The sequence below is a fragment of the Dermochelys coriacea genome, chromosome 6, assembly GCF_009764565.3.
Source record: "Dermochelys coriacea isolate rDerCor1 chromosome 6, rDerCor1.pri.v4, whole genome shotgun sequence".
NCBI lineage: Eukaryota > Metazoa > Chordata > Testudines > Dermochelyidae > Dermochelys > Dermochelys coriacea.
The window spans coordinates 48,085,097-48,111,667 of NC_050073.1; the positions used below are offsets into that span (position 1 = coordinate 48,085,097).

At 40.7% G+C, this 26,571-nt stretch overlaps 1 long non-coding RNA gene across 2 annotated transcripts; it reads left to right on the forward strand.

The window, feature by feature from the left end:
- The first annotated feature begins 534 nt into the window (after positions 1–534).
- LOC119857866 lies at positions 535–26,571 on the forward strand. Of its 2 annotated transcripts, none has more exons than XR_005293726.2 (4): positions 535–610; positions 22,563–22,641; positions 25,881–25,986; positions 26,084–26,571. It is a non-coding gene; the product is annotated as an uncharacterized LOC119857866 (long non-coding RNA). The 2 variants fall into 2 exon arrangements; XR_005293727.2 differs by lacking the exon at positions 535–610 and adding an exon at positions 1,686–1,797.

Sequence of the window (26,571 nt, forward strand, 5' to 3'; positions counted from 1 at the left end):
TACAGAGGTGCTTCTTTTACTTTTTTTTCTTTATAATAAAGTTCTGGTTTTTAAGAATCTGGTTTACCTGTTTGGTTGGTAGATGATTCTCATGCCTCCCCAGGAAAGGGGGTGAAGGGGCTTGGGGGGATATTTTAGGGAACAGGAACTCCAAGTGGTCCTTTCCCTGAATCTTTGTCTAACTCACGTGGTGGTGGCAGCAGTTCATTCAAGAACAAGGAAGGATTTAGGCCTTTGGGAAGTTTTTAACCCAAGCTGGTAGAAATAAGCTTAGGGGGTCTTTCATGCAGGTCCCCACATCTGTACCCTATTGTTCAGAGTGGGGAGGGAACCCTGACATCCCCTTACCCAAAATGATCAGGTGTTTCACAGCTCAATATGGGACAATGGCACTTAGATGCAAATCCAATTTAATGAAATATCCTACAGAGTGATTTAATGGCTTGGAAGGTGGAGGTGGGGTTTACCTATCTTTTGTTGATTGGCTCTCAGAGATATATGGAGAAGAGGAGAAAGCTCCTTGGCCTCTATTGCAGGCAACATGTGCTGGACATTGATTGGAGTTTCTAAGGCACAGCTCTGCACTGGACTTGCCCTTGAGGAGGTCAGGGTGAGTTGTGATTCAGGCAGGCATGGTTACTCCCTGAGCTCTCTTATGTACATGGTGTATGTTCAGGTATACAGCATTGTCTGTGGGCCAGTGGGGAGCAAGAGTCAGGGTCATAGCTCTCATCTTTTCTTCACTCTTTCTTGACTGGTGTGCACATCCAGGGACACATGGAAAGAGCAGGGATTGATTTTCTCTCGTGCTTATGCAAAGTATGCAAGGTGGTACAGAAGGAGACTATCTTCATTCTTCCAAACTGGATTGTGCACACAAGAGCCAAGTACAGGGGATGTATGGTTGTGGTCTACATATAGTTTTCTTCAAATCTCAGTTTATTTTGTAGTTCTCTTTGGGACTTCAAGTCAAGTCTGAAGACTGTATACACTGTGCTGTAGTCTATCACTTTTATTTATTTCAGTGCTTAAAGAAAGCTGGTATAAGAAACCCTATTGTGGGTCATATTGAATTAACAATATAAAGAGACCATATTTTAAAGAAGAGGATAGAGTTATGGTCGAACTTCCAGTCTAATTTATGAGCTTTCTTGACTTTTGAAAGCTTGATTTCAACCGTAATGTTGCATTAATGCTATTTTTTAGTTTGTTCTCTGTCTGTGTTTCTGAGCCTGCTGCCCACACATATACTTGATGGTGGATAGTTAAAGTTAGCCTTTGTTTTAATCAATGATGAGCACAAAATGAATTCACATGTGAGCCATACATAGCCATCATCTGAATGGAAATTCCCTGGTATTGACTAATCCTGTGTACAATATCAATACTAGAAGAAGGTTGTACTGTAATATAAAATGACAGAGCGTGCATGTTGAGCACCATTGTCCTCACATGGAGGGTCCATCTGCTGAAGTGTTTGTGACTATGTCACTCTCTGGTTGTTGGCTCCTGAAAGGATAAACACCTTTATACTAGTGACAACGACCAGAGTTTCTCCTATCGTCTTAGTGGTAGAATTTAAGGGCTTGGTTCTAATCTCATTTAGGCACAGCTGTAAATCCACTGGGGTAAATGGAGGTACATTAGTATAAATCAGAACAGAATCCCAATACTTTTGTTTATGGAGATGATCCTGAGTGCGAGATCTCATCTGTGGATGGTTTATCTTGCATACATATATTGTCTACAAAAAGGCATCCAAGGTTCCTCATGATCTATCTACAGAGCAATTGCTAGGTATAGTATTTGATTTTACTTAGAGTTACACCTGTTATTAGTATATTTTGAAGAAATAATATGATTTACTGATGTTTTCTGCTGCTATGTCAGCAATTGTTTTATTCCAAGTCTCTTTAACAGACTCTGATTATGTCTGCTCCTAATGTAAAAACTCAGCAGCTACCAGAAGGGAAATTAAAAATAAAATTAAGTACCCACTATGATAATTTAATGAACACAAGGAGTATTTTCCTCAATTCCCCCCCCCTCATCTTTAACAACAAAGATACTGTATCAGTGCTGAAGTTTTGTCATAATAATTGTTTCCATTGTGTAGCATCAATTTAATTTTTCCCTTTACATAAAAAAATACACTGGGCTTAACATTTATATACATTTAACTGCACACCATTGTGTCAGTCTGGGAAAACAAAAATGAAATAAGGGTTCGGCCAGTTAAATATAATATGGAATATGTAATAATAGAACTATTTAAGTCTGTGAGGTTTTCAAAAGTCTAAGATTTGAGATTACCAAAACTGGCTGGTGGTGTTCTATGGCTTTTAATTCATGTTTATGGTTCAAGTCTGGTCTGTTTTTTAATGAAGACTTAGAAGGTGGCAAATATTAATGAGGGCCAGATCCTCAGCTGGTATGAATGAGCATAGCTGGACCGATATCCAACTGAGTGTCTCGCATATAAATCTTCAGGTCATTTTTGTTGTGTACACTGTATTGTACTTTTAAGAAATGCTGGTTGTAAGGAGCTGTATTTTCCCTACATCACTAGTTCACCCCTGAAGAGACTTCTATGAGGTTTTTTCACCCTGCCATCTTAAAGGCCCTAAATCACAACCACCATTCTTCTGACTGAGGAAAACTGTAGGGGATTTTGTTATCTAACAGCACTGCAGCTTAATCTGAAGGGGTCACCGTTGAGCAACCCTGCAGCACTATAACTACACTACCAGTCTCTTGCTTGATGGGGCAGAAAACCAGCCCATTTCAGACTAAAGCTGCTTGTCACACTGGCAGATCCTTTACATTCCTCTTATTTTCCTTAGTTAGAGAGGGAGGGATCAAATTCTCCTTTCATTTACACCAGTGTGGGGCAGGAGTAATACTATTGATTTCAGTGGAGTTACTCTGGATTTACACTGAAAGCAGAATTTAGCCCATAATTTTTACTTGCAGTACCCAGTGGACAAATGCAAACTGGCCAACAGCTGGGTATCAGAGCAACAGGCTGTTTGGTGAGCCAGCTCCACTGGCTGGCTAGAAGGGGTGCTGTTCTTAATCCCAGCACAGTGCACAACAGCTGCCTCTGATGAAGCAGGCAGAATTCCTTGGGCAGGGGCTTCTTTTCTGCTGGAGATCACCTGGTACCTCCAAAGGAGGAGCATATCTCAGGCTGCTGCTGCTGCTCTCAATACAGATCATCTGTATTTCCCCACAGTTTCAGCAGCCTTACTGCAGGATCTCTCCCCAACCCAGCTGACAAACACAGGTGGAGCAACTCAAGGGGACACAGACAGGTTGGGGGAAACCTACCCCCATCCTCTGCTATAGTTCCCAGCCAGGAACCCTAAACAACTGAACTGTATTTCCCCAACGCCTCCATCTCCCCTGCTCCTTCCTAGGACTTCTTCCTATGCTCCCAGCCCCCCCATAGAGTGCTCACTTCCTAGGCTCATCTCCCTGCACTCATCCTTTGATCTGCCAGGACTATGCTCCCTTACTGAGCTACAGACTGCTCATATTTCTTCCCTTGCTGACCTGCTCTTAGTCACCTGACTCTTTATCACTCATTAGCTCCACCCAAGGAGCTGAGCTAAGTATGGTACAGGTGCAGCTGAGTCCCAGTCCCCTTAAAAGATCATCTCGTCCTCTTACAGATCTATTTTGCCATGGGTAGGGAATCTGGCTCATAAAAATACAACCTTATTCTTCCCCTTTACAAATCTCTCTGCAGTGAATATAACTCCCCTGTTTCCCATGTTTTCAAGCTACTCGCTGATATTATTTTAGCTGCTTTGTGCTTGCCAGTCCAGCTGTAGAGCTCTCCCAGGCTGAGCACTTCACGCTAGCTTTTCCTCCGCTCCCTTGCATACCGTACATGCAATGGATCACTTCTAAAGAGCTACAACTATTATGCAATTCCAAGGCTCATTTTCTGGTATCAATATCAAAACCTGACAGATGGCTGTCAGTGAGACCATCCATAAATGATGCCTGTGTAGGACAGAGCGGCTCTTCTTATTAATTCACTGATTTGACAGCAGCCTTCCAAATCTCTCCACAAATGCCAGTGTGGTTGTATGTATCAAAGGTAAAAATAGGCTGTGGCACCATTTATTCAAATTCAGGGATCTATAGAAAGACACCACTCTGGAAATGGTTTGTTAGGAGAACTATACAGGTTACCAGAAACATTATTTCTTACAATTCTTGTTCGGATTTCTGGCAGTCCCTATAAGCAGATTGGTTAGGTTCGGTTTGATTTAGTAATGTCACTGCACACACATGTTGTGCTCAGAAGACCATGGGCTAAATCCAGCCCTGTTATAACTCCACGGATTTCAGACTCTGAAAGCATCTCAGTTTGTAAGGGCTCTTTTGAAAGTGACTGTATGGGTCTCAGCTCATCCATTGCAGAAGGGAGAAGTTGAGCCTGCTGGGAGTCAGACTGGTGGTTCCAGGGAATTTAGATACTGCTGAGGCCAAATCTCTATTTGAATGTGCATAAGGATGCACTTGCAATTTTTTCATATGGACAAAAGGGATACACTTTCACATATGGGTCTTAAAGATCCCACAACACTTTTCATATAACAAGCAGGAGGTTGAGATGCTGTCCCTGTTCTGTTGCACAGTTTGTTGTCTGTTTGGTTGCTGCCCTTCACACCATAGGAAGTGGGCAAGATAAGCATTCTTGCATCTACAGAGCCAAACTGGCTTTTATTGGTAGGGAACCTGGGAATACAGTGGAGGGGGAGCTGTAGTGGCTAAACCGAGATAGTCTAGGTAGGACAAAGGCAGGGTTCCTGTGAAGGCGCACAAGTGGGATAGAGGGAGGTTTGCAGCATGATCTTCCCCCTAGCCCAATGTACCTGTCTGCATTAACCAGAATTTTACCCATAAGTTTTAAGAGTCTCCAGGCTCCTAGGTGCTGTATACATGAGAGTGGGTATTCATGAAGCTGAATTGACCAAAATCAGTTAAGAGGACAGATAACTTATGAAACTGGTGAATTTAACAAGCAATGTCCCATTTGAGGATCTGTGAACTAAAATAGGGAGGGGGAGAGAGAGAGAGAGAGAGAGAGAGAGAGAGAGAAACAGTCAGAAGCAAACATGAAAAAGCAAAAGCTAGGACAGCAGGTGGGCACAGAGAGCTACTTCAAACATGGGGTGCTTAGTTTCTTATCAGAAATTGAAGCGACATCTCTTATATCACACCAAAATAAGAGATGTGATCAAAATGTATCTGAAGCAAATGTAATTGCTTGGTTCTGAGGAAGGCAGTTGTGTGTGTTCAGTTAATAATTTAATGATGGTGGCTCACTTCATCGGATGCATTCCTTCATGAAGTTGATAGATTTCCACTCCATACGGCTAAATTCAGTGCCTTGCATAATAACAGGTTTCAGAGTAGCAGCCATGTTAGTCTGTATTTGCAAAAAGAAAAGGAGTACTTGTGGCACCTTAGAGACTAACAAATTTATTTGAGCATAAGCTTTCGTGAGCTACAGCTCACTTCATCGGTATAGAGGGGAGGCCAGAGCTTAATAACCCTCAGATGGAGATAGTTTTCAGCCACTGTTAGTTTGCCCCAGATTGAATGTCAAGAGGACCTAGAAATGAAAGGCTGTGTTATCCTTTTCCTAATTCTGTAAGACATCCACTCCCACAAGAGTGTCAGTAGATTGTTGCTTTTCAGTATGTGGACACTCAGATAATTAGCATAGTCGGAAGAATAACATGGTTTGTAGATATATAGGTGCACTGCTTGAGAGACACATTTCAATTTTATTTAAATTTCATGTGAAGATGGACAGTAGTGTCCCTGGTAGTCATCTTCCTTTGAAAATTGCTCTGCACTATGAGGCTTCTGCATTAAAAAAATAAACAGCAGCACCTTGCATAAACCTTTGTTTAGTAAAATTACCACGTGTCCTTTACACACATGATGCACTCAAAACCAAGGAATGTGTGCATTAAATTTGAATAATGGACTGAAATAAGATAATATCTCTACACTGACAGGATCATATTAACCACTCGTACACATAACTATTCTTCAGTGCATAAAGTAGGGGTAATGGCAAGATAGCTAACTAGGAAAGGGTTTCAGGTTCCAAAAAGTCGTATCTGATTGATGTACTTGACAAGTTGGTGACAAAATTAAGTTTTTGCTCAGAACAATTTGGGATAATTGATTTGGTTTATGACTTTGATCAGAATGTAGACACACACAACATTGCTTCATAATGTCACATTAATTGTTCAAATTGCCAAGAGAAAGTGAGAATGGAAAAAATGGTTATGAAAATGGTTAATTAGAGAATTCAAATGGAGTAGATGAAATACCCCTGTCAAATTCTGTGGTGCAATCCAGACCAGTGAGGGGTTGTTTCACTATCTGCCCTGTAACATGGGTGCCTTACAATGCTTTACTGTTGTAGATCTCAACATGTGCTGTTCCCAAACAGCCTACCAACATGCAGGTCTCAACCGTATTTCAGAGAAATACTATGGTTCATTTGCTCCTTTTCAGGAGACAAAACACACCAGTTTGCCACATTAAGTGGAGCTGACATTCACTTTAGTACAAATACAGCGCTGTTAGTTTAGATTAATAGTAAAACAAAATATAAAAGTCTGAAACCTCATCTAGCAAGTTTTAGTTCAAGGCTTCATTCAAGATGGCCTTTCTCATGCACAGTCTTCCAGCAAGATGGAGAATGACTCTCTCCTTGGTCAGGATATTTGCCAGAGGCCAAAAGTTGCTGCTGCCTTCGTCTTCTTTGGTGAAAGAGATATTTTGGGTTTTTTTGCCCCTTTCTTTTATACTCCAATGAACCTTTGAAATGGATTCTGCTGAAGATTATCTCTCCAAAGTAAAGTTTATTCTAGCAGTGAGGAAGGTAACATGGAGTCTGGTGGTGAAGTAGGCTCCATGCTCTTCCTTTCCCCCCAACTTGTGTTTGCTGTAATGGAAATTAGTCTGTTTCCTGCCATTTCCTCCTACTGCTCTTGATGGTCTTATTACTTATATGCAAACTGAGGTAAACACACATTCCTGTGTTTAGGATAGTCCAATTAACAACTTTTGCCTGAACTGTCTGGTTTTGATAAAATAACATCATCCAGGAGGAATTTATAACTTTACACATAACGTCATTATGTATATTTTGCCATGATATTATTGACCAGTGAGTTATTAGTTTTCAAATACTACCTTACAAGGCATGTTCTGTACAAAGATTATTACAATACTCCTAAGGTGTGAATACAGGGGTGCTTTTGGTCACAACCACTTCTTCTGCAAAGCCCAGAAATGCTATCTAATGCATATCAATAAAAATGCTGCCACTGAAAAATTATGGACCTGATTTTGTAAATCTTAATCAAACCTCCAGTTTTCTACCCACAATTCATTGTAGGTGCAGGTGACAGAATTGGGATGTCCGACTTCCTGATCAGTGGACACCTCTCTTTCTGTGCAGCACAAAGGCTATTGTGACAAGATGTTATGCTTGAACAGACAGTCCTCAGAGCTGTGTGCCTGGAGGCAGATTATAATCAGCAGAGTGTCCTTAACTCTAGAATTTGCTTCTCTTGTAAGCAAAAGAAAACTAAGCTAATTTGATTTACAGAGCCAGGCTGTGGCTAACTCTTGCATGGATGTGCAAAGCAGGGGACATAAAGAGCTCTGCTGAGCAAAAGTGTAGCTTCCTGCTATCACCTCCTGTGGTAAAAGCCACCAAAATAGGGGCAGGGAGTGGGTGGACCTATGGCTATGAATCCTCTCCATACAAGACAAGAGAAGGGAGTGCAAAACTTCTTAAGGGATGACACAAAGCAAGCCGAATATGGAGCCATAATTAACTTTGACCCCAGAAGTTTGGTGATAGGGGACATTGGGCTTAGGGATTTGTTTCTGGGAGGGAGAAAGTGGTGTCTATTTTTAGTTAAACACTGGAAAACTAATGTTGTTGTATTTAAAACAAAACTGTGTTTCTGTGGCTGACAGGGAATTGTACTAGGCACTTTCTTTGAAAATTAATGAAAAAAACCCAGTACTTGAGCAGTGTAGTGTAGCAGCAGTTCTTAATCTTTGATATATGCTTCTGAACCTGAGCTCAGGAGAATGAATGTAGGAGCTAGTGGAACTGTTGTGTTACATGTGCTGATTATTAATTCAAATTGAAGGGTTTGTGGACAAGAGAGATTCTGGTGTACTTGGGTAAGTATTGTTAGACCCAAGCAAGTACTGAACTTGGTGCAGTGATATCACACAATGCATGAATAGGAACACAGAACTATAATTTTAGTTTTATAATTTAATTTTATAATTCATTACACTCATTATTTGACTTTGTAACTTTTTGGCTGTGATCAGCTCACTAACAGGAGCTGTCAAGGTTCCTTCCCCACTATGAACTCTAGGGTACAGATGCAGGGACCTGCATGAAAACCCCCTCTGAGCTTATTTGTACCTTGGGGAAGTTTTAACCTAAGCTGGTAAAAACTATTTTACCTTTTGTCCCTGGACTTTATTGCTGCCACCACCAAGCATCTAACAAACTATAACTGGGAAAGAGCCTGCTTGGAAACATCTTTCCCTCCCAAAATCTCCCCAAGCCCTACAACCCCTTTCCTGGGGAAGGCTTGATTAAAAATCCTCACCAATTTGCATAGGTGAACACAGACCCAAACCCTTGGATCTTAAGAACAATGAAAAAGCAATCAGATTCTTAAAAGAAGAATTTTAATTTAAGAAAAAGTAAAAGAATCACCTCTGTAAAATCAGGATGGTAAATAGCTTACAGGGTAATCCAACTCAAAACATAGAGAATCCCTCTAGGCAAAACCTTAAGTTACAAAAAGACACAAAAACAGGAATATATATTCCGTTCAGCACAACTTATTTTATCAACCATTTAAACAAAACAGAATCTAACGCATATCTAACTAGATTGCTCACTGATTTTTAACAGGAGTTCTGACCTGCATTCCTACTTTGGTCCCAGCAAAAGACACACAGACAGAGAGAACCCTTTGTCCCCCTCCCCCCCGCTTTGAAAGTATCTTGTCTCCTCATTGGTCATTTTGGTCAGGTGCCAGCGAGGTTATCTTTAGCTTCTTAACCCTTTGCAGGTGAAAAGGTTTTTTCCTCTGGCCAGGAGGGATTTAAAGGTGGTTAGCCTTCCCTTTATATTTATGACAGGAGCCTAAAGCTTCTCCAGTGGGTTTCAGGAGGGTCTGATGTATGCCAGATCATGAAAGGCTCAGTATAATGAATGGACACTGTCATGCTGTCTGGAATGGTTCATGACTGTGACAGCCAGTCTCAGGGCAGATATCCCAAACTGGTTGTATGTTCTATAATTAGATTTCAGCAACCCAATAACAAGTGTGAACTCTTGAAGCACTAGAACAGTCTTACCAAGGAGTCACCGACATTCCCCTTGAGCACTCGAGTCTATCTTGCTACCCAGGCAAGATGGACTTAGTGATAGTTAGCTACTATACACCAAAGATCAAAAGATTCAGGTTGCTTCCAGTCCCAAGAGACCAGATCAATTTGTTACCCCAGATCAATTGTGTATTAGATCTCATGCCAAAGACAGCACTTGTAGCCAATCCTAGAGTAAATCAACTAAGATTTATTAACTAAGAAAAGAAATGATAGAGTTATTTACAGGTTAAAGAAGGCAAACATTTATACACAAATGAGTAACAGTCTATGATTCCAAAAGGAGATAGAATTGCAGCAATCTGTCAACACTGAATGTCTTTTAGGGCTAACCCAGGTTGACCCTAGGGTTCTCTACTTCTGTTTCATAGCTCCAGCCCTGTGAGAGTCCAAACAGCAAAAGAGATGAAAAATTTTCTTGTTCACTATCTTATTTCCTTCTTCCAGAATTCAAGCTGATGGGTTGAGCCTTTTTGCACATAGCCTCTTCATGAGTATAAGGGGCAGTTAACAAATTATTTGTATTGTGATGTCCCACAATGGCCCATTTAGTTTTGATATCGTTCTCAGTGAACAGGAGACGATCCCTTCTGACAGACTGACAGTTTCAGGGCAAACATTTTTTACCATCATATAGCAAAAACTTAAATATTACCTTATAGCATGTGATAAAGATATTATAAGTGAAATTAATACATGCAGAACTTAGAAGCATTTCAAATTCTAAAAGCTAAAAACATTGTTGTAAGTCTAATACCCATCTTACCCATACAACACACAGAGGAGCTGGACTGGTTTTCTGCAATGAATTTGCCAATGCTTGGCTGAGGCCTAAATACTTGGCAAGAGCTGGCACCTGGTTTGTCAGCATCACAGACAGATTCATTGACAAGGGACATTTAAAAGGATACTGCCTTGCCTAGCTGTGAGATCTCCTAAGGAAATGCTCACTCCTCCCATCATACTTGGCATCACTGTTCGCTCTAATTTTTGACAGGTTGTGTGCGCAAAAAATTTCTTCTGTGGAAATTTTTGTGCATGTGGTGTTTCACCGTGTGCATGGGGTTTAGGATCTGTGTGCGCACACACACGCACCCAGCTTAGAGGGATCAGTGCTCGCCACTTACATTGCCTTGCAATTCTAGCTAATTTCTGCAAAGACTTGGTTGTTCAGTAAATGCCTTGATTGTGGGTGTCCAGCTTCAAAACAGAAGATTACACAGTCATCATCACAGACATCCTGATTGGGAGAGTGAGAGTTAGAGAAAACACTGAAAAACTTACATGATGTATTAAAGGCACTATAAATGCCAGGGAATCTGACACAGCCTTTTACTTTTGAAGTGCGGGATTTATTTGCAAGAAAAAACTACCAAGGTTTGAGGAGTCCTTTCCTTTCTTTCTTTAACAATAGTTTATGTAGAAAGAATCAGATTAAGTATTTTTTATGGAAGCTGGAAAGCTAGGTATGTGCAAGATTTATGATTTATTTTGTTAAAACATTTTGTATTTTGGACAGCAATAGGTCCTATGAATGTGCTAGAATGAGAAAGCACCTTGTTTTGTTTCTTTAACTGAAAATCAATAAATAGCTATTTTTTGATATACCATCTTTTCCAGCCACCTGCCAAACATTCATTAAATATCAGCTTTATTTACTTATTTTCTTTCTCAGGTTAAAGAATTAGTTCCTCTGTAGAAACCTTGAATCAGGGATTATAAATGAGTGTAGCATAAGGCGATTATTCCTGTGCTTTTGGCAAAAAAAACAGTGTAGTGTCACTCTGCATACTGGTTTTGAAAGAGGTGGAATGGTGTTGCTTATTATATAACATATACACATTCACTAGCCAATACCACATCCTCATTCCTTACTGAGACATAGCTTCCAATGACATGCCTAAGTAAAGACTGAAAGATTTGGCCCATAGACCAATTAGCAAGAAATCAGATTTCCTGGTCTAGGCTTACCTATTTTCCAAATACACTAAACTTCAATATGCAGCATATCTTTTCCCATGATCGCAGTTAAGTCCCATGGTTTCTTTCAGGAAAACAGAAAAACAAAATGTGAAGTACCTAAATAATGTAGGAGCCTAAGTCCCATTTTTAAAAATGAGTTAGATACTAAAGAGCCTAAATCTCACAGAAAATCAATGAGACTTAGCCACTTTCAAAAATTTTTACTCTTAATAAAACTGTAAGAAAATGACAAATTTATTTAGCATAAGCTTTTGTGAGCTACAGCTCACTTCATCGGATGCATTTGGTGCATCCGATGAAGTGAGCTGTAGCTCACAAAAGCTTATGCTCAAATAAATTTGTTAGTCTCTAAGGTGCCACAAGTACTCCTTTTCTTTTTGCAAATACAGACTAACACGGCTGCTACTCTGAAACCTGTAAGAAAATGAGAAATGATCCCCATCCAAGTACCCTGCTATACAGAAAGAACACAGTGGCATCATACCTGCTACCTACAGGGAGATGAAAGAAACTTGATATGCTGAGCACTGAAATAATATTACTGAATATGAGAGGATTAAACAATGAGCATTGGTGCACAACTCCCTTTAACGCCCTGATCCAGCAAAGCACTTAAGCACTTGCTTAATTTTATGCATGAGTAATCCCATTGAAGACTGTGGCACTAAGCATATCTTTCAAGATAACTAGGTGCCCAAGCACTTTGCTGGTTTAGAGTATGATTCCTTGATTTGAGTGGTTGTGGCAAACAGTTATCTCTGAGGAAAGGAAAGATTCTTGGAGAATTTGGTTATGCTTATCACCGAATGACTTTCCGTGGAAAGTCTTTTATTACAACCACTCCACTTTGCAAACACCGGGGCTGTGTGCAATGTGATTCTAAACACCTATACACACTAAGTAAATACATGATTTCACTAGCTTTTATTGCTCTCTCTAAAAGACAGAGAAAATGACCATATTCCACAGTCTCTGCTAATCTTTCCCCTTAATTAAGCCGTTAGAAAAAGTTAACGTTCACTGCCAGCTTTTGTTAAAGAGGGTTGTGGAAATAGAACCCGTGGGATGCTTCCTCTGAGATTTACAATATACTATAGCTATAGTTTTCTGAGGGGGTGATATTAAAGTCTCTGCATGTTTGCTCAGAGGGAGAAATGTGTCAAAGTACATGCACAGTCTTCTACCTAAAGGCCTGATCCTATTCCCACTGAAAACAATGGTAAACCTAACCATTAACTTAACTGGGAGCAGAATCAGTTAAAGAATTACCATATGGTTTTAGGAAGCTTGTTTCTAATTATGTACCCCTGGATGACATTAAATGATGCCTCAGAAAGTTATGCTTGGGTTTAGTTGAAATGTAAGCTTAAATAAATGTTTAAGGTTATATTTGTAATTAAAGAGTTTTGTTGAGCCACAATGGATAGGATTTGGGTGCATGATGTTTATCTGTTTAAACAGATAGTCTGTATATAGCATTTTAAGTATAAGTGAATTACAGAGCATTTTCTGTGAAATCTGAGAGTAGAAGAAACAGTAGGAACACAGCAAGAAAACTAGAAAAAGAATGGAAGCAGACTGTTTAATAGCTAATTAGAGTAATATGAGCACTTCTAATCTGCATCATTAGAGGCACCATGTCATGGAGCAGGGATGTAAGAATTCTGTCTACAGCTCATGTGCAACTTTACCTGGAATGTTGCATTTATTTCTGGGCATCTCCAAGTCAGACAGCTAGACAAATGAGAGGGTATTCAGACAGGAGAACAAAAAATGTTAGGGGGTTATGGGGTTATTAGGAAAGATTAAAAGAGATACTTACGTTTTGCTTGGCTAAGGTGGAGACATAACAGTCTAGAAATTAGGACTGTCTGAATTCATTTGCCTCATTTTGAATCCATTTGAATATTGTGGGTTCAAAAGTTGTACTTAAACTCAAGTGCATCTCTCTCCCACACACATTTTGACCAACATAGTTTTTAAGAAGTTCTTTATCTTTAGCACATGGTTCCCTTTAATTAGAAAGACATGATTTTTCTTTTTTTTCCCCCAATAGAATCATACTTGAACAAAATTCGGATGACAACATGGATGTAAATTGCATGAGAGACTCCACGTTGTTTTGTGAACCCAAGAAAGGGACTTGCAAACAATCTTGCCTGATCCATATTTGACAGCGGCCCCTTTATTTCAATGGGAATGGAGACAAAAGACAGTGGAGCTTGCCAGTTTACACCAGCTGTGTATCTGGCTCTGCATTCTCCTCTGAGCTCTTCAGGTGGTTCTTACAAGTGAAGGTTGAGGCAGGATGGGTGAAACTTGCAGTGCTAGTCTCTGAAGTTGTCATTCTAACACCTTTCACCAGCTCTAAATGAACTTTAAAAAGAAAAAAAAACCAACAACCCAGTGATGTCCCTTTAAATATAAAGAGTTACAACATTCTGTTCTCAAGTATTAGATTCTAACAATGCAACAGATTACAATAACAAAATGACAAAGAAAAGCACACTTTCCACTTTGCAGTCACAAAAGCATTCATCAAATATAATACTCTCAGCAGAATAGGGGCAGGGGCTCTCTTTTAAGATAAAGATTAGCTAAAAACAATTAAAATTCTTTACAAATATATAGAACTCCACAGCGTGGGGTCTCTGTATAAAGATTCAAAACATTAGAACAATAGAATAAGATTCATTATTATGGTTTTCATCAAAGATGAATTCTTATACTGCTTTCTAAATGAATTCAACCTTGGGAATTAGTCCTCCTTCTGCTTAGTTAGCTCAGATGATATTTGCATCTCAGTCCTGAGTCTGAATGATTAAGGTCATGTCAAGATGCCTTGGGACAAATCAAGCTCTGATTTACACCCTAAGGCTATGGCTACACAACCAATTAAGTTGAATTAGCCACCCCCTGAGTGACATAACTTATACTGACTAAAGTGCCAGTGTGGACAGTAGTAAGTTGGCAGGAGAGCTTCTCCTGCTGACAGCTATGACCACTCGGGGGGAATGGAGCAATTAAGCTGATGTGAGAGCTTTTTCTTGTTGGTTTAGAGCGACAACTTAGTTGCGACATTGTAAGCTCTCTAGTGTAGCCATAGCCTTAGTAATTCCATTGACATAATTGCCTGAGGTTTAAATCAGGTAGAATTATCCCCTTAAATTTGTAGTGCCTTTGAAAATTAGCTTAAGGCATCTTGACACTAGTGGCGGATTAGCCCCTGGGCCCATGGGGCCCAGGCACAGAAGTTCCTGCCAACTAGAGGGTCCCCCACTTCTGCCACCTGGCGGGTGGGGCGGGGGAAGACCCCATGTCCCCTGACCTCATCCCCAGAAGAAGCCACGGCTCCCCATCAGGCTCCCACCTCAGGCTCCCCATCCTACCCCATTCCCAGGAGAAGCCTTGGGATGGAGGAAGACCCCCTCCCCACAGCAACCCCCCAACCCCATCCCCAGCAGAAGCTGCAGGATGGGGAAAGCTCCACAATGGCCCCCGACAGAAGAAGCCACGGGACAGGGGAAGTACCCACAGCGGCCACCCGACCCCGGCAGAAGCCACAGGATGGGGAAGACTTCCTGGCAGAAGCCCCTGGGTTGGGAAAGCCCTCCCAGTTGCTCTCAATCCCATCCCCAGTAAAGGAAGTCACCAGTGCCTTTCCCCATCCCTTGCAGAAGTCATGGGGTGGCAGGGGAAGCCCCTATACCCAACCCACTCTCTGGCAGAAGTGCCGGGCGTGCAGAGTGGGAGAAACCGCAGCGCCCTGTCCCTGGTGCCCTGCAAAAGTGTGGAGTAGCAGGGGAAGCCCCGGCACCTGGCCCCTGCTGCGGCCCTGGGACTGGAAGAACTCTCACTCCCTGCAACGGGTCACTAGTTCGATTGAGAGCAGCCGCACTGTGAAATACTTTTGGGATACTTAGAGTGATTTGTTAGCAACTGACAAGTTGTGTTAACTCATGTTTTAGCCTGGTGGGCCAGAAAACTTGAGTTAAAAACACCATCACACTTGAGTAAAGGGTTTGTATCTGTGACACTGAGTTGGAAATCTTGTGAGAACAATCTCGCTTATCAGATTTCTAGTATTTATTTTGTTTGGGCTGGTTTTGCCACCTCCACTTTTAGCTGGGACTCTGTAGTAATGGCTGGAAGAATTGAAAAAAAAAATAAATGGGTAAAAAAAAGAGTTGTTCTTTTTCAAGCCTCAAATGTTTTGGGTGAAGGCTCATGAAGATTGTTATTTTATCTGGACCGGGTTTCTCATCCTAAATTGGCATGAAGAAACAATCTTCCCTCTTTTCTAACATCTTCTGTCTAATGATCTCAAATAATAAATAAGGGTATGTCTACACTGGCAGAGTTACATTACTGGCAATTAAAGCGCTGCTTAGAGAGCACTGAAGGGAAACTGCTGTTGTGTGTTCACATTGTCAGCTGTCTGTGCAATAGCGTATTCACACTTGTGGCACTTGCAGCGGTATTTGGAGCGGTGCACTCTGGGCAGCCATCCCACAGAGCATCTCTTCCTCTTCTGCTGCTAAGAGTTGTGGGAAGGCAGAGGGGGGTCATGGGACATCCTGGGTTCTGTCCCAATGCCCTGTGATGCATTGCTTCGCATCCAGCAATCCCTGTGCTTCCGTCTGCATTTGGCGCCATCTTTAAATGGTTTGTGTACTGTGCACCTGCCTCTTCTGTGTGCAGGAATGGATCCCACACCGTTGACCAATGTGCTGCTCGCTCTCACTAACACATCACGAGTGGCAGTGGAGTTATTCCTTAAACTACAAAGGCAAGAGGAGTATGACATTGATCTTGCCACACGTAGTAGCTATGACACAAGATTGCTTGTGGCATTCACGGGGGTGCCTACCGCAATGGAACGCCGCTCTTTGGGCTCGGGAAACAAGCACTGAGTGGTGGGATCACATCGTCATGCCCGTCTGGGATGATGAGCAGTGGCTGCAGAACTTTTGGATGAGGAAAGCGATATTCATGGGACTGTGTGATAAGCTCGCCCCAGCCCTGCAGCACAAGGACACGACAACGAGAGCTGCCTTGTTGTTGGAGAAGCGTGTTCAGAAACATGCCAGCCACACTCTGGCTTCTAGTCGGCATAGATGCTGGAACTAGGTGCCTGATCCCCTGGCTTCAAATGGTTTCCGTTATAAACAGGGTTTACAGTTGGTTCAGTGGCTCTCAGCACCCACACGATACAAATTGTTACAGTACCCCTGCATGCAGCATGACCCCAACACATTCCCAGTCCTGGATTTCCCCTCCATAATGTGTGTTCTGCACTGTCCAGCCCTCTCTTGGACAGTCCAGATATATTAGGTCCATTGCAGCTCTAAGGGGTCAAGATACAATAATTTGTCACCGTAAGTGGAGTTACCCACACAGTTCACCACACTGGGTTAAAGAATAAAACAAGTTTATTTAACTACAAAGAGATAGGTTTTAGGTGAGTATAAGGCATTCAAGTGAGAAATGTTTACGAGAGAAATAAAGGTAAAATGCTTCCTAGTATTAAACTTAACAAACTAGACTTGGTTCAGAGAGAAATTCTTACCGCAGGTTTTCAGTAGCATTGCTAGCCAAGTTTCAGGTCAGATCTGTTCCCAAGGTCTAACAGCTTTTTCTTTTGTCTTCTTATGTGAAAAGAAAGAGATGGACAGGGAGAAATAACTTGGGATGTTTTTTGCCTCTGACTTTAACAGTTCAGTCACCCTTTGAAAAGCATTTTCCTGAACATGACCCCTAGTTAAAGTTATTTCCAGCTGAGAGCAAGGAGACATGGAGTTTGACATGGAGGAAGGAGGCTTCATGCTGTTTGTTTTCATCTGTGAATGCTGAAATGCAGATTTGCTTTGTCTTTTTTCTTCCCCCTTTCTTTGTCTGAGACTCTGTTTACAGCTTACATGCAAATTGCAGTAAACACACATCCCTTTCTTTCAGACAAACCTGCTTGACCAGTTCTACCTAATTGGGACTACATGAGTTTGAACATGTGCCTTTAACATCTTTCATAACTTCACACATAATGTTGCTACATATATTTCACTGTGATGTTATTGACCAGGGAGTTATGATACCTCACAAGGCGTATTTTGTACAAAGATTATTACAATAGTTTGTAGGGTGTGAATACAGGAGTGCATTTGGTCACTTTTTACCAGCTGCATTTGTGGTATTTATTATTCCTTTAGGAAAAGACATTGCTAACTGCCTCATTTTTTTTTCTTCTGAGTCATCTAACTAATGAAGAATGGTGTTGTGGCTAAGCACAGGTTTGGGACTAAAGAAACCTGGGTTCAGTTTCTGGGTCTACCACAGATTTTTGAGTAACTTACAACATGTCACTTTATCTCTCTGTGCCTTAATTTTCCATCTGTAAAATGGGAATAATAATGTTTCTTCTTTCAGAGTAGCAGCCGTGTTAGTCTCTATCTGCAAAAAGAAAAGGAGTACTTGTGGCTCCTTAGGGATTAACAAATTTATTTCAGTATAAGGTTTTGTGAGCTACAGCTCACTTCATCGGATGCATGTATGCTGTAGCTCACGAAAGCTTATGCTCAAATGTTTCTTCTGTCTATTTAGATTGTCAGCTTTTTGGGGCAGGGAAAATTGCATAGTGTATTTGTACAGCACTTAGCACAATATGGTCTTGATCTCAAATGGGACTCCCGGGTGTTTGTATAATATAAATAATAATTTGATGAAAAAAGAAAAGGAGTACTTGTGGTACTTTTAAGACTAATGGGGAAATAGTTTTACTTTGTGTAATGACCCATCCACTCCCAGTCTCTATTCAAGCCTAAGTTAATTGTATCCAGTTTGCAAATTAATTCCAATTCAGCAGTCTCTCATTGGAGTCTGTTTTTGAAGCTTTTTTGTTGAAGTATAGCCACTCTTAGGTCTGTGATCGAGTGACCAGAGAGATTGAAGTGTTCTCCAACTGGTTTTTGAATGTTATAATTCTTGACGTCTGATTTGTGTCCATTCATTCTTTTACGTAGAGACTGTCCAGTTTGGCCAATGTACATGGCAGAGGGGCATTGCTGGCACATGATGGCATATATCACATTGGTAGATGCGCAGGTGAAGGAGCCTCTGATAGTGTGGCTGATGTGATTAGGCCCTATGATGGTATCCCCTGAATAGATATGTGGACAGAGTTGGCAACGGGCTTTGTTGCAAGGATAGGTTCCTGGGTTAGTGGTTCTGTTGTGTGGTGTGTGGTTGCTGGTGAGTATTTGCTTCAGATTGGGGGGCTGTCTGTAAGCAAGGACTGGTCTGTCTCCCAAGATCTGAGAGAGCGATGGCTCGTCCTTCAGGATAGGTTGTAGATCCTTGATGATGCGTTGGAGGGGTTTTAGTTGGGGGCTGAAGGTGATGGCTAGTGGCGTTCTGTTGTTTTCTTTGTTGGGCCTGTCCTGTAGTAGGTGACTTCTGGGTACTCTTAATCAAACAGATTGACAGAGCCAGAAGAGTACCCAGAAGTCACCTACTACAGGACAGGCCCAACAAAGAAAACAACAGAACGCCACTAGCCATCACCTTCAGCCCCCAACTAAAACCCCTCCAACGCATCATCAAGGATCAACAACCTATCCTGAAGGACGATCCATCACACTCACAGACCTTGGGAGACAGGCCAGTCCTTGCTTACTGACAGCCCGCCAACCTGAAGCAAATACTCACCAGCAACCATACACCACACAACAGAACCACTAACCCAGGAACCTATCCTTGCAACAAAGCCCGTTGCCAACTCTGTCCACATGTCTATTCAAGGGACACCATCATAGGGCCTAATCACATCAGCCACACTATCAGAGGCTCATTCACCTGCGCATTTACCAATGTGATATATGCCATCATGTGACAGCAATGCCCTTCTGCCATGTACATTGGTCAAACTGGACAGTCTCTACGTAAAAGAATAAATGGACAAATCAGACGTCAAGAATTATAACTTTCAAAAACCAGTCGGAGAACACTTCAATCTCTCAGGACACTCGATTACAGACCTAAGAGTGGCTATTCTTCAACAAAAAAACCTTCAAAAACAGACTCCAATGAGAGACTGCTGAATTGGAATTAATTTGCAAACTGGACACAATTAACTTAGGCTTGAATAGAGACTGGGAATGGATCAGTCATTACACAAAGTAAAACTATTTCCCCATGTTATTTCCCTCCCACCCCCCCCGCTGTTCCTCAGACGTTCTTGTCAACTGCTGAAAATGGCTCACCTTGATTATCACTACAAAAGGTTTTCTTCCTCTTCCCCCCTCCCCCCGCTGGTAATGGCTCATCTTAAGTGATCACTCTCCTTACAGTGTGTATGATAAAACCCATTGTTTCATGTTTTCTATGTATATAAATCGTCTCCCCACTGTATTTTCCACTGAATGCATCCGATGAAGTGAGCTGTAGCTCACGAAAGCTTATGCTCAAATAAATTTGTTAGTCTCTAAGGTGCCACAAGTACTCCTTTTTCTTTTTGTGAATACAGACTAACACGGCTGCTACTCTGAAACCAATAATTTGATGAATTGTATAAATGATCGCTTTCCAGTAGTGGCTGGAATACAGAGGTACAGGTTTCACACACAAATGATACATAACAGGAAAATAAGTTAGCCATACTAGTATGAATCACATAAAAGTTTCTCTCATGGGTGAAGATTAAAGTTGGCTCTTATTTTGTCCAAATTTGGTCATCTATCCCTTAGAAGCAAGATGGCGAAAACTTCTGGTTGAATGCCCTCAAGTCCCACTGACTTCAATGAGTACAATTAGCAAGCCTCAAGATCAGCCCCTACTTTGCATGTCTCACATAGAATGGAACCAGCTTTACTGATATTGACAGAATCATTAAAATTCCTGCTTCAATGTGGTCCAGCCCAAGGCATCGCTACATGACAGCTGCCTTCCAGTCTCATGGGATCAGCTGGCGAATAGTTATTTAGCTCAAATAAGCATTAGGAAAGCTTAGATCACTCTCCTCCAAGTTTTATTGCAGCTGATTAGGAAATTATTAAATCAATGAGGATACTTTTAGAGACACATCAGTTTTAAGCCTTAGCGTGACTACTTATCATTTTTATCAATAAGCCACAATAACCAGATTTTTAAAAAAGTTATACCCAAGCTTCCATTTGCTTTTGTAGCTATGTATAGAATATGGGGAAAAAATCAATGTGATTACAGCAAACAAAGTTAGTTCCTGAGCAAAAATGCACACATGCGGGGGGAGGGTCACAGCTGCTTTCCATATGGCTAATATAGTGTGATCACATTTAGAATATTGCCTTAAATTCCTTGCTGCATCCAACAGAGAGAGGGCCACAAGGGAGCCTAGGGGCTGTTCTGCTGACAACAGCCCTGAAGAAACTTTCTGTCAGCTGGGGATAACCAGAGTGCAGAATGCCTGCAGAACACTTCCCTGTTCTATATGCTGGAGCTTCATAGCTGGTGGGGTAGGTCTGTGGCTTTATGCCCATTGGGAACTTTTCTACCCTAGCAGAGGCGATGACTGCAGATTCTTGTCCCTTTGTGCCACTTGGGAGCTGAATGGGCCAGGGAATCTGGCCATGCTTATTCAGTTCCAGCCTTTCTGATATCAGAAAAAAATAGACACAATGGAGGATGTTTAAAGAAGACCAACATATCTGATTAAAGGGAATATACGGTAAAAAGAGTTTTTAAAAACTCTCCCCATTCTCTTCTGTACACATGCAACCCTAGTAGAATCTGAGGGATTACTAGTGTCTTATTTGTTTTACAGCTGGAAGAGGCTATAGTCTAATGAGGACATTAACTACTTTTTTTAATGAGAAATTATTGGAAACATCTGAGCTTCCTACTGCTGATCTGTCATTGCTTTCGGGTCTAGTCTCATGGCTCTTGCAGAACCACTGCAGTTCAGTATGCCCTGCAAATCCTACAAGAATTATTTTGTTTGGTTATGATCATGCAAAACCAGACCCCCCCCCCCATGCTTCTTAAAAACGGTAGAAATTTTAAATCAGTAAAGACACTGAAACATCTGGCTATGGAAATGAAACTAGAACTTGGGATATATTAAGAATTGAAGCCTGCAGCCCCGTGAAACCTATGTAACAGGATTTTCCATACTCCTCTAACAGCTCAGCTTTGGCCCTTTCCCAGAGGAATTGCTAACAATCTGTTTTTATGGTGTCTTTTGTAACAGAGGATTAGGACATGGCTGCAGAAGCTTGCAGCCTTCTCCATATCTTAAAGAACTGCCATGTTATCTTCCTTGGGTTCTGTACCTTGGTCCATTCTAAGGCTAATAAAAATCATGTGCTTTAACTCACATAGGATTTATGCCTCCTGTTCAAGGATAATAATGTGAATACAAACATACTTACGAAAAAGCACACATGTGGCCTGCATTGAACGTGTGCAGAATAGACGATGAATAGTTTTGATTATCTGTCATGTAGGATACATGCACTTTACATCTATAAACTTTAATCTTGGTTCATATGCTTGTCTAATTTTCTGGAGGTATCAGTGAGCTGGAAGAGACTTTCTGAGGTCCAAAAGGAATAGCCATTGGAAGCGCAGGTGTTCTTTGAAGCTGCCTCATCTCTAGTGCTCATACTCTTCCTGTTGGCTATAAAAAACGTTGATATACAAAGCTACTGTGGAGCCAGATTTTATTTAAAACACATTACCAAGTTGCATTATGAATTTTTAAAACTTATTATGCAAGCAAGTGGGAGGATATGTTATTAACAGCAGCAACCACAACAACTAATTAAGAATAACATATGCTTTTTTTTACTAAGATACAATATGTTAAACACTACCATGACCTTTTGTTCTAAAACTAGTAAGATAGATAATACAAATACAGTATGATGCAAACTGTGATATGTTTTCATGCTGTTACCTCCATTAAACCATTGCCATCAGTTATTTCAAATGAATTAGCTGAACTTGTTTATAGAAAACATTATGTATCTGTAGCTCTTCAGAGCCTAAAACTTCAGATGGCACTGAAGAGAAATCCTCAAGGGAAAATGGTATTTTACAAATGGTTACAGCCAGTTTTCTCTGCATAGATATTAACCCTTTGGACACTGGCCAAGCAGATACCAACTGGGAACCAGCTGTTTTAAAATTATAGTTCTACTCTGAAAAGTGAGTATAAAAATTGCAACTTATTAAAGAGATCTGCTTTCAATGCATTTAGAGTCATAGCTGTTTATTTTACTGGTTATAACCCCAGTTCAGCAAGGTACTTATTAAAAGTGGGCCTGATCCTGAGACGCACCAAGCAGCAGGCTCCCACTGACGTCAGTGGTTGCTCAGCATTTTGCAGGATAGGACTCCCATATTCCTAATTTTAAGTGTGTGAGCAGTTTCATTGCAGCCATTGGGACAATTTATGTACTTAAATTAATGCACATGCTTAAATACTTTGCTGAATCAGGCCTAAAATCAATTTTTCTCTCTTTTACACTTGTTAGCAAAGACATTAGCTGGAGTCTATTCTGGTTTGTGCACCATCAACAGAAGTGTAAGCTAAGATAGAAAGAACTTAGACCTTGATTTTCAGATTCAGAATTAAGTTTGGGGCAGTGGCAGTGACCAGTCTTCTTTTTACCTGTAAACATCAGATTTGATATACAAATAACTGAGGCACAATAAACATGGAAGGAACTCTGCAATGCCATCCTGGCAATGCTGCTTTTCCTAGCAGAATCTTTCTTTAAAGGGTTTTGCATATGTAGGCAAGGAAGGTCCGATGAGTCGTCCCCCCCCCCCCCCTTGTCTTTGTGGTAGTGAAAACCCTGTTGATCTCTGTCATGTGCTCTGTATATATGATTCACCACTCAGCTGCTGATTTCCAAGCCCAGAGTCAAACTGAAAAACAGCATGGTTGAGAAGAATAATGGGAGCTGCTGGGTGCTGCTGCATACTTCTGAAAACCTGGCCTCTTCATTTATTGTTAGATTAATATTGCTGTAGTGCCTGCAGGCCAAACAAGTCTGTGCCCCATTGTGCTAGGTGCACTACAGCCATATTGTAAATAACACGCCCTGCCCCAGAGATGTGATTAAGAGACCTGAATGGGAGCTGCTGGATGTTGCTCTTTTGAAAATCTAGTGTTTAATGTTCTCAATAGACAATCATTGCAAGCATGGTACTGCATCTTAGTTTGCTTTAATTGCCATGTTAATTATCAAAAAGATGAGCAAACTTGAACACAGCAGGAATGGCACCTTTATTTATTGACTTTACATGCACACAATGTTAGCTATTTAATTTTACTGCACTTAATTGATTTCGTATTTGGAGGGAACGTTTGCAGGTGATATATATCCAATTATCTCAAAACTTAACATGACTACTTTAAGTAGCAATATTTATTTAGGACAACAGAAAGCAATGTTTGTTGCATAACAGCTTGTGCATCACTAACAAACTGATATTGCAAAAGAAAATTAATTTTATAACATAAAAAGTGGGATAGGAATCCATGCACCCAAATACAAAATGCCCAGAAAGTCAGGACTAATCTGATTAAAGTAGAAAATAGAGTAACGATGTTGTTCATTTGCAATGTCTTTTGAGCTAATAATTAAATGATAGATTTTAAAACTAATTGCTAGGTAAAGTCAGCGGTTAGCATAAAAGGCACAATACCTCTAAACTAGTGGTATCACATAGTAATCCTTGAATCACAAAATCATCTCAGTTACTTCCCACACCACTCTCTACTTTCACCTAGTGATATTAGGAAGATAAAATCCAGGGCCAAAACTTCTTTCTAGTCTGAGGACACAATTGCTTTAACACTTTCATTAGCACTATGTGATGCAGCAGTAAGCTAGATTTGTAAGAAGCAGAGCTTTATTAACCATGCTGAGAGGTCAATGTTACAGGCTGAGAATCTGCCATTTGTCATTTCACAGCCAGCCACAAGCCTGTGTTCCTAAACCCCAGTACCTCATAGTCTAGGTCCACCTGAAACATGATCCTCTTTCTCTATTTCCACTTATCATACTATAACACGGTGCTTGATTTTGCCATAGAGCAAAATGACACGTAAGGGCAGATCAGACAGATGTTCAGAATTTGACCTTATTCCCACGAGTTTTACTCTGGCGTAACTTAATTTTCTTCACTGAAATTACTCTGGATTTATATTGGTGCAAGTGAGATCAAAATCTGGTTCTCAAAGTTTGGCACCCTTGCCATATCAAGGGTGTTTAAATTAGACTGAACAAAGAACGTATAGGCCAAGGAGGGATGAAGATATAGTTGGTGAACCACCACGTCTTTTCTAGAGCTGGGTGAACTATTTCCAGTTAACAGTTTGTTTAATGAATTTAGCTCTCTCCTTAAGTTAAATTTCATAGTGGTCACTGTGAGTATTTGCTATTCACTCTGTGATTACTCATCTACTTGGTATTCTTTCTGTTTCCTTACTGTTTGACCTAAGCTTGTGCTGCCAAGCACTTAAAATCATGAATTTTTTTTTTTTTTTAAAAGTTCTTTTTATTTGCATTATGGTTTTGAGCTTTAAAGGGTCATTATTTTCTCTGCAATCAGGGCTGAAAATGCACTTTTTTAAAAAAGTGAAAGCTGACTTTTCATGTAATCAGTTCATTTCAGGAACTGAGGCTTTTAAGAAAAACACTTAATATTGTGACATTCATGATAAAATCACAATAGTTAGCAACTCTGAAACAGGTTACCTAGATCAAAAAATAATTAGATAAATTTATGGAGGATAGGTTCATCAGTGGCTATTAGCCATCATGGTCAGGGACACCAATCAATGCTCTGGGTATCCCTAAACCTCTGACTGCCAGAAGCTGAGACTGGACAACAGGGAACAGATTACTTGATACACTGCCCTTTTCTGTTCATTCCTTCTACAGCATCTGGCACCAGTTGTTATCTGAAGACAAGATATTGGGCTACATGGACGTGTGGTCTGACCTAGTATGGTTTCAGAGTAGCAGCCGTGTTAGTCTGTATTCGCAAAAAGAAAAGGAGTACTTGTGGCACCTTAGAGACTAACAAATTTATTAGAGCATCCGATGAAGTGAGCTGTAGCTCACGAAAGCTTATGCTCTAATAAATTTGTTAGTCTCTAAGGTGCCACAAGTACTCCTTTTCTTTTTGACCTAGTATGGTCATTCTCACGTTTGTGCCATAATCATTGTCTTCCTTGGACTCATGGCAGTTCAAATTCCTCACAAGCTAGCCCAAAACTATTACAAAGCTGCTGGAGCTCTCTCTACTGCGTCATCAGCGTCATGTGCACTGCATCATCAGTGAAAAGAAATTATTTTATCAGTGGGTGTTTGACTTTGCTTTTGGCTCTTAGACGTGCAATGTTGAGTTTTCCATCTGATCTTGTACAGACATGTTCACTCTTGGTGCTAAATGAGAAAATATGACAAAGCAGGAGAGTGAAGAATACATCAAAGCCCAAACACATCCCTGTTTGACACCACTGAAGGACTGCAGGTACTAGTGAAGTGAATTGATAATTTTTATTTACAAATATATTTTGGAATGCTTTTTTTGTTCTATTCACTCAGTTCTAACTGTTTTCCTCCTGCAGTTTCTCTGATTCCCACTCAGCTATTTTAGTCGAACGGTTTAAGCTGCTGATACTTTTGAGAATAAATGGACAGGACAGTCAACTTCTGCACCTTCAACCAGATCTTCAGCTGGTGAAAATCACCACAACATTATTGAAGTCAGTGGAGCTATACATTTTATGAGCTATGGATCTAGCTCTTTGAAATTTTTCTTCCTCTAACAAAGTGCCTTTATAACCATTCGTATCTTCTTGGCAAGGATCTGCAGGAGATAAGGAAGGTCAATGAGATTCACTTGTTTGGAAGACAAAAGCAGTGATCAAGATGCAGTTTTATCAGAGATGACAAAAACAAGTAGGGAAAATAGAGAAAGAAATCTCTTCTCTGTAATCTAGTAAGGCCAAACAGGCAACATTTGAAGGAAAATGGTGTTTCATATAATCACTCAGGCATTACAAATGTATAATATGGAATGAGTTATTTTATCTCGAGGGATTAAAAATTTCTA